This window comes from Schistocerca gregaria, unplaced genomic scaffold (assembly GCF_023897955.1).
Source record: "Schistocerca gregaria isolate iqSchGreg1 unplaced genomic scaffold, iqSchGreg1.2 ptg000387l, whole genome shotgun sequence".
NCBI classification, from domain to species: Eukaryota; Metazoa; Arthropoda; class Insecta; order Orthoptera; family Acrididae; genus Schistocerca; species Schistocerca gregaria.
The window spans coordinates 4,588,285-4,597,704 of record NW_026061829.1 but is presented as its reverse complement, the minus strand read 5'-3'; positions in this window follow the sequence as shown (position 1 = coordinate 4,597,704).

Genomic DNA, 9,420 nt, shown 5'->3' with positions numbered 1-9,420 from the left:
GTATCGATTATTGACTTTTTAGCTGGCTTTGGTGCCTTGGAAATGAGCTCGGACCTTAAGATTCTGCATTAAAGGAGGACTAGCAGCCGACTTGCACGGGAGAATGTGAAAAGTATTCATATGTAGTAAAAACCTGAGAAATCCGTCCGTTTTCGTCATTTGTTATCGAATCGACTTAAAGCCAAATCGTCACATTGGCCGCTCTTCTCTCTGAAACTGTTGTACTTATCGTCTGCAAAGCTATGTCGTATGCTGCGGTAGGCGGAGACACTAAAACCACCACAATTGAACACAGATGAAGCTTCTAATTTGATGTAATAGCCAGTAAGAAGTAGTACAATACAAGTTTTAGGTATCGATTATTGACATTTTAGCTGGCTTTGGTGCCTTGGACATGAGCTAGGACCTTAAGATTCTGCATTAAAGGAGGACTAGCAGCCGACTTGCACGGGAGAATGTGAAAAGTATTCATATGTAGTAAAAACCTGAGAAATCCGTCCGTTTTCGTCATTTGTTATCGAATCGACTTAAAGCCAGATCGTCACATTGGCCGCTCTTCTCTCTGAAACGGTTGTACTTATCGTCTTCAAAGCTATGTCGCGTGCTGCGGTATGCGGAGACTCTAAAAGCACCATAGTAGAACACAGATGAAGCTTCTAAGTTGATGTAATAGCCAGTAAGAAGTAGTACAATTCAAGTATTAGGTATCGATTATTGACTTTTTAGCTGGCTTTGGTGCCTTGGACATGAGCTAGGACCTTAAGATTCTGCATGAATGGAGGACTAGCAGCCGAGTTGCAAGGGAGAATGTGAAAGTATTCATATGTAGTACAAACCTGAGAAATCCGTCCGTTTTCGTCATTTGTTATCGAATCGACTTAAAGCCAGATCGTCACATTGGCCGCTCTTCTCTCTGAAACGGTTGTACTTATCGTCTTCAAAGCTATGTCGCGTGCTGCGGTATGCGGAGACACTAAAAGCACCATAGTAGAACACAGATGAAGCTTCTAAGTTGATGTAATAGCCAGTAAGAAGTAGTACAATTCAAGTTTTAGGTATCGATTATTGATTTTTTAGGTGGCTTTGATGCCTTGGACATGAGCTACGACCTTAAGATCCTGCATCAAAAGGAGGACTAGCAGCCGAGTTGCACGGGACAATGTGAAAAGTGTTCATATGTAGTAAAAACCTGAGAAATCCGTCCGTTTTCGTCATTTGTTATCGAATCGACTTAAAGCCAGATCGTCACATTGGCCGCTCTTCTCTCTGAAACGGTTGTACTTATCGTCTGCAAAGCTATGTCGCGTGCTGTGTTGTGCGGAGACACTAAAAGCACCATAGTAGAACACAGATGAAGCTTCTATGATGATGTAATAGCCAGTAAGAAGTAGTACAATTCAAGTTTTAGGTATCGATTATTGACTTTTTAGCTGGCTTTGGTTCCTTTGGACATGAGCTAGGACCTTAAGATTCTGCATGAAAGGAGGACTAGCAGCCGCGTTGGATAGGAGAATGTGAAAAGTGTTCATATGTAGTAAAAACCTGACAAATCCGTCCGTTTTCGTCATTTGTTATCGAATCGACTTAAAGCCAGATCGACACATTGGCCGCTCTTCTCTCTGAAACGGTTGACTTATCGTCTGCAAAGCTATGTCGTATGCTGCGGTAGGCGGAGACACTAAAACCACCACAATTGAACACAGATGAAGCTTCTAATTTGATGTAATAGCCAGTAAGAAGTAGTACAATTCAAATTTTAGGTATTGATTATTGACTTTTTAGCTCGCTTTGATGCCTTGGACATGAGCTAGGACCTTAAGAATCTGCATGAAAGGAGGATTAGCAGTCGAGTTGCACGGGAGAATGTGAAAAGTGTTCATATGTAGTAAAAACCTGAGAAATCCGTCCGTTTTCGTCATTTGTTATCGAATCGACTTAAAGCCAGATCGTCACATTGGCCGCTCTTCTCTCTGAAACGGTTGTACTTATCGTCTTCAAAGCTATGTCGCGTGCTGCGGTATGCGGAGACACTAAAGGCACCATACTAGAACACAGATGAAGCTTCTAAGTTGATGTAATAGCCAGTAACAAGTAGTACAATTCAAGTTTTAGGTATCGATTATTGACTTTTTAGCTGGCTTTGGTGCCTTGGAAATGAGCTCGGACCTTAAGATTCTGCATTAAAGGAGGACTAGCAGCCGACTTGCACGGGAGAATGTGAAAAGTATTCATATGTAGTAAAAACCTGAGAAATCCGTCCGTTTTCGTCATTTGTTATCGAATCGACTTAAAGCCAAATCGTCACATTGGCCGCTCTTCTCTCTGAAACGGTTGTACTTATCGTCTGCAAAGCTATGTCGTATGCTGCGGTAGGCGGAGACACTAAAACCACCACAATTGAACACAGATGAAGCTTCTAATTTGATGTAATAGCCAGTAAGAAGTAGTACAATTCAAGTTTTAGGTATCGATTATTGACATTTTAGCTGGCTTTGGTGCCTTGGACATGAGCTAGGACCTTAAGATTCTGCATTAAAGGAGGACTAGCAGCCGACTTGCACGGGAGAATGTGAAAAGTATTCATATGTAGTAAAAACCTGAGAAATCCGTCCGTTTTCGTCATTTGTTATCGAATCGACTTAAAGCCAGATCGTCACATTGGCCGCTCTTCTCTCTGAAACGGTTGTACTTATCGTCTTCAAAGCTATGTCGCGTGCTGCGGTATGCGGAGACTCTAAAAGCACCATAGTAGAACACAGATGAAGCTTCTAAGTTGATGTAATAGCCAGTAAGAAGTAGTACAATTCAAGTATTAGGTATCGATTATTGACTTTTTAGCTGGCTTTGGTGCCTTGGACATGAGCTAGGACCTTAAGATTCTGCATGAATGGAGGACTAGCAGCCGAGTTGCAAGGGAGAATGTGAAAGTATTCATATGTAGTACAAACCTGAGAAATCCGTCCGTTTTCGTCATTTGTTATCGAATCGACTTAAAGCCAGATCGTCACATTGGCCGCTCTTCTCTCTAAAACGGTTGTACTTATCGTCTTCAAAGCTATGTCGCGTGCTGCGGTATGCGGAGACACTAAAAGCTCCATAGTAGAACACAGATGAAGCCTCTAAGTTGATGTACTAGCCAGTAAGAAGTAGTACGATTCAAGTTTTAGGTATCGATTATTGATTTTTTAGGTGGCTTTGATGCCTTGGACATGAGCTAGGACCTTAAGATTCTGCATCAAAATGAGGACTAGCAGCCGAGTTGCACGGGACAATGTGAAAAGTGTTCATATGTAGTAAAAACCTGAGAAATCCGTCCGTTTTCGTCATTTGTTATCGAATCGACTTAAAGCCAGATCGTCACATTGGCCGCTCTTCTCTCTGAAACGGTTGTACTTATCGTCTGCAAAGCTGTGTCGCGTGCTGCGGTATGCGGAGACACTAAAAGCACCATAGTAGAACACAGATGAAGCTTCTATGATGATGTAATAGCCAGTGAGAAGTAGTACATTTCAAGTTTTAGGTATCGATTATTGACTTTTTAGCTGGCTTTGGTGCCTTGGACATGAGCTAGGACCTTAAGATTCTGCATGAAAGGAGGACTAGCAGCCGCGTTGGATGGGAGAATGTGAAAAGTGTTCATATGTAGTAAAAACCTGAGAAATCCGTCCGTTTTCGTCATTTGTTATCGAATCGACTTAAAGCCAGATCGTCACATTGGCCGCTCTTCTCTCTGAAACGGTTGTACTTATCGCCTGCAAAGCTATGTCGCGTGATGCGGTATGCGGAGACACTAACAGCACCATAGTAGAACACAGATGAAGCTTCTAAGTTGATGTAATAGCCAGTAAGAAGTAGTACAATTCAAGTTTAAGGTATCGATTATTGACTTTTTAGCTGGCTTTGGTGCCTTGGACATGAGCTAGGACCTTAAGATTCTGCATGAAAGGAGGACTAGCAGCCGAGTTGCACGGGAGAAAGTGAAAAGTATTCATATGTAGTAAAAACCTGAGAAATCCGTCCGTTTTCGTCATTTGTTATCGAATCGACTTAAAGCCAGATCGTCACATTGGCCGCTCTTCTGTCTGAAACGGTTGTACTTGTCGTCTGCAGAGCTATGTCGCGTGCTGCGGTATGCGGAGACACTAAAAGCACCATAGTAGAACACAGATGAAGCTTCTAAGTTGATGTGATAGCCAGTAAGAAGTAGTACAATTCCAGTTTTAGGTATCGATTATTGACTTTTTAGCTGGCTTTGGTGCCTTGGACATGAGCTAGGACCTTAAGATTCTGCATGAAAGGAGGACTAGCAGCCGAGTTGCACGGGAGAATGTGAAAAGTGTTCATATGTAGTAAAAACCTGAGAAATCCGTCCGTTTTCGTCATTTGTTATCGAATCGACTTAAAGCCAGATCGTCACATTGGCCCCTCTTTTCTCTGAAACGGTTGTACTTATCGTCTGCAAAGCTATGTCGCTTGCTGCGGTGTGCGGAGACACTAAAAGCACCATGGTAGAACACAGATGAAGCTTCTAAGTTGATTTAATAGCCAGTAAGAAATAGTACAATTCAAGTTTTAGGTATCGATTATTGACTTTTTAGCTGGCTTTGGTGCCTTGGACATGAGCTAGAACCTTAAGATTCTGCATGAAAGGAGGACTAGCAGCCGAGTTGCACGGGAGAATGTGAAAAGTGTTCATATGTAGTAAAAACCTGAGAAATCCGTCCGTTTTCGTCATTTGTTATCGAATCGACTTAAAGCCAGATCGTCACATTGGCCGCTCTTCTCTCTGAAACGGTTGTACTTATCGTCTGCAAAGCTATGTCGCGTGCTGCGGTATGCGGAGACTCTAAAAGCACCATAGTAGAACACAGATGAAGCTTCTAAGTTGATGTAATAGCCAGTAAGAAGTAGTACAATTCAAGTTTTAGGTATCGTTTATTGACTTCTTAGCTGGCTTTGGTGCCTTGGACATGAGATAGGACCTTAAGATTCTGCATTAAAGGAGGACAAGCAGCCGAGTTGCACGGGAGAATGTGAAAAGTATTCATATGTAGTAAAAACCTGAGAAATCCGTCCGTTTTCGTCATTTGTTATCGAATCGACTTAAAGCCAGATCGTCACATTGGCCGCTCTTCTCTCTGAAACGGTTGTACTTATCGTCTTCAAAGCTATGTCGCGTGCTGCGGTATGCGGAGATACTAAAAGCACCATAGTAGAACACAGATGAAGCTTCTAAGTTGATGTAATAGCCAGTAAGAAGTAGTACAATTCAAGTTTTAGGTATCGATTATTGATTTTTTAGCTGGCTCTGGTGCCTTGGACATAAGCTAGGACCTTAAGATTCTGCATCAAAAGGAGGACTAGCAGCCGAGTTGCACGGGACAATGTGACAAGTGTTCATATGTAGTAAAAACCTGAGAAATCCGTCCGTTTTCGTCATTTGTTATCGAATCGACTTAAAGCCAGATCGTCACATTGGCTGCTCTTCTCCTTGAAACGGTTGTACATATCGTCTGCAAAGCTTTGTCGCGTGCTGCGGTATGCGGAGACACTAAAAGCACCATAGTAGAACACAGATGAAGCTTCTAAGATGATGTAATAGCCAGTAAGAAGTAGTACAATTCAAGTTTTAGGTATCGATTATTGACATTTTAGCTGGCTTTGGTGCCTTGGACATGAACTAGGACCTTAAGATTCTGCATGAAAGGAGGACTAGCAGCCGAGTTGCAGTGGAGAATGTGAAAAGTGTTCATATGTAGTAAAAACCTGAGAAATCCGTCCGTTTTCGTCATTTGTTATCGAATCGACTTAAAGCCAGATCGTCACATTGGCCGCTCTTCTGTCTGAAACGGTTGTTCTTATCGTCTGCAAAGCTGTGTCGCGTGCTGCGGTATGCGGAGACACTAAAATCAACATAGTAGAACACAGATGAAGCTTTCAAGTTGATGTAATAGACAATAAGAGGTAGTACAATACAAGATTTAGGTATGGATTATTGACTTTTTAGCAGGCTTTGGTGCCTTGGGCATGAGCTAGGACCTTAAGATTCTGCATGAAAGGAGGACTAGCAGCCGAGTTGCACGGGAGAATGTGAAAGGTGTTCATATGTAGTAAAAACCTGAGAAATCCGTCCGTTTTCGTCATTTGTTATCGAATCGACTTAAAGCCAGATCGTCACATTGGCCGCTCTTCTCTCTGAAACGGTTCTACTTATCGTCTGCAAAGCTATGATGCGTGCTTCGGTATGCGGAGACACTAAAAGCACCATAGTAGAACACAGATGAAGCTTCTATGATGATGTAATAGCCAGTAAGAAGTAGTACAATTCAAGTTTTAGGTATCGATTATTGACTTTTTAGCTGGCTTTGGTGCCTTGGACATGAGCTAGGACCTTAAGATTCTGCATGAAAGGAGGACTAGCAGCCGCGTTGGATGGGAGAATGTGAAAAGTGTTCATATGTAGTAAAAACCTGAGAAATCCGTCCGTTTTCGTCATTTGTTATCGAATCGACTTAAAGCCAGATCGTCACATTGGCCGCTCTTCTCTCTGAAACGGTTGTACTTATCGCCTGCAAAGCTATGTCGCGTGCTGCGGTATGCGGAGACACTAAAAGCACCATAGTAGAACACAGATGAAGCTTCTAAGTCGATGTAATAGCCAGTAAGGAGTAGTACAATTCAAGTTTTAGGTATCGATTATATACTTTTTAGCTGGCTTTGGTGCCTTGGACATGAGCTAGGACCTTAAGATTCTGCATGAAAGGAGGACTAGCAGCCGCGTTGTACGGGACAATGTGAAATGTGTTCATATGTAGTAAAAACCTGAGAAATCCGTCCGTTTTCGTCATTTGTTATCGAATCGACTTAAAGCCAGATCGTCACATTGGCTGCTCTTCCCTCCGAAACGGTTGTACTTATCGTCTGCAAAGCTATGTCGCATGCTGCGTTATGCGGAGACACTAAAAGCACCATAGTAGAACACAGATGGAGCTTCTAAGTTGATGTAATAGCCAGTAAGATGTAGTACAATTCAAGTTTTAGCTACTGATTATTGACTTTTTAGCTGGCCTTGGAGCCTTGGACATGAGCTAGGACCTTAAGATTCTACATCAAAATGAGGACTAGCAGCCGAGTTGCACGGGACAATGTGAAAAGTGTTCATATGTAGTAAAAACCTGAGAAATCCGTCCGTTTTCGTCATTTGTTATCCAATCGACTTAAAGCCAGATCGTCACATTGGCCGCTCTTCTCTCTAAAACGGTTGTACTTATCGTCTGCAAAGCTATGTCGCGTGCTGCGGTATGCGGAGACTCTAAAAGCACCATAGTAGAACACAGATGAAGCTTCTAAGTTGATGTAATAGCCAGTAAGAAGTAGTACAATTCAAGTTTTAGGTATCGATTATTGACTTTTTAGCTGGCTTTGGTGCCTTGGACATGAGCTAGGACCTTAAGATTCTGCATTAAAGGAGGACTAGCAGCCGAGTTGCACGGGAGAATGTGAAAAGTATTCATATGTAGTAAAAACCTGAGAAATCCGTCCGTTTTCGTCATTTGTTATCGAATCGACTTAAAGCCAGATCGTCACATTGGCCGCTCTTCTCTCTGAAACGGTTGTACTTATCGTCTTCAAAGCTATGTCGCGTTCTGTGGTATGCGGAGACACTAAAAGCACCATAGTAGAACACAGATGAAGCTTCTAAGTTGATGTAATAGCCAGTAAGAAGTAGTACAATTCAAGTTTTAGGTATCGATTATTGATTTATTAGCTGGCTCTGGTGCCTTGGTCATGAGCTAGGACCTTAAGATTCTGCATCAAAAGGAGGACTAGCAGCCGAGTTGCACGGGACAATGTGAAAAGTGTTCATATGTAGTAAAAACCTGAGAAATCCGTCCGTTTTCGTCATTTGTTATCGAATCGACTTAAAGCCAGAGCGTCACATTGGCTGCTCTTCTCTCTGAAACGGTTGTACATATCGTCTGCAAAGCTTTGTCGCGTGCTGCGGTATGCGGAGACACTAAAAGCACCATAGTAGAACACAGATGAAGCTTCTAAGATGATGTAATAGCCAGTAAGAAGTAGTACAATTCAAGTTTTAAGTATCGATTATTGACTCTTTAGCTGGCTTTGGTGCCTTGGACATGAACTAGGACCTTAAGATTCGGCATGAAAGGAGGACTAGCAGCCGAGTTGCAGGGGAGAATGTGAAAAGTGTTCATATGTAGTAAAAACCTGAGAAATCCGTCCGTTTTCGTCATTTGTTATCGAATCGACTTAAAGCCAGATCGTCACATTGGCCGCTCTTCTGTCTGAAACGGTTGTACTTATCGTCTGCAAAGCTATGTCGCGTGCTGCGGTATGCGGAGACACTAAAATCAACATAGTAGAACACAGATGAAGCTTCTAAGTTGATGTAATAGCCAGTAAGAAGTAGTACAATTCAAGTTTTAGGTATCGATTATATACTTTTTAGCTGGCTTTGGTGCCTTGGACATGAGCTAGGACCTTAAGATTCTGCATGAAAGGAGGACTAGCAGCCGCGTTGTACGGGAGAATGTGAAATGTGTTCATATGTAGTAAAAACCTGAGAAATCCGTCCGTTTTCGTCATTTGTTATCGAATCGACTTAAAGCCAGATCGTCACATTGGCTGCTCGTCTCTCTGAAACGGTTGTACTTATCGTCTGGAAAGCTTTGTCGCGTGCTGCGGTATGCGGAGACACTAAAAGCACCATAGTAGAACACAGATGAAGCTTCTAAGTTGATGTAATAGCCAGTAAGAAGTAGTACAATTCAAGTATTAGGTATCGATTATTGACTTTTTATCTGGCTTTGGTGCCTTGGATATGAGCTAGGACCTTAAGATTCTGCATGAATGGAGGACTAGCAGCCGAGTTGCAAGGGAGAATGTGAAAAGTATTCATATGTAGTAAAAACCTGAGAAATCCGTCCGTTTTCGTCATTTGTTATCGAATCGACTTAAAGCCAGATCGTCACATTGGCCGCTCTTCTCTCTGAAACGGTTGTACTTATCGTCTGCAAAGCTATGTCGCGTACTGCGGTATGCGGAGACACTAAAAGCACCATAGTAGAACACAGATGAAGCTTCTATGATGATGTAATAGCCAGTGAGAAGTAGTACAACTCAAGTTTTAGGTATCGATTATTGACTTTTTAGCTGGCTTTGGTGCCTTGGACATGAGCTAGGACCTTAAGATTCTGCATGAAAGGAGGACTAGCAGCCGCGTTGTACGGGAGAATGTGAAATGTGTTCATATGTAGTAAAAACCTGAGAAATCCGTCCGTTTTCGTCATTTGTTACCGAATCGACTTAAAGCCAGATCGTCACATTGGCCGCTCTTCTCTCTGAAACGGTTGTACTTATCGCCTGCAAAGCTATGTCGCGTGATGCGGTATGCGG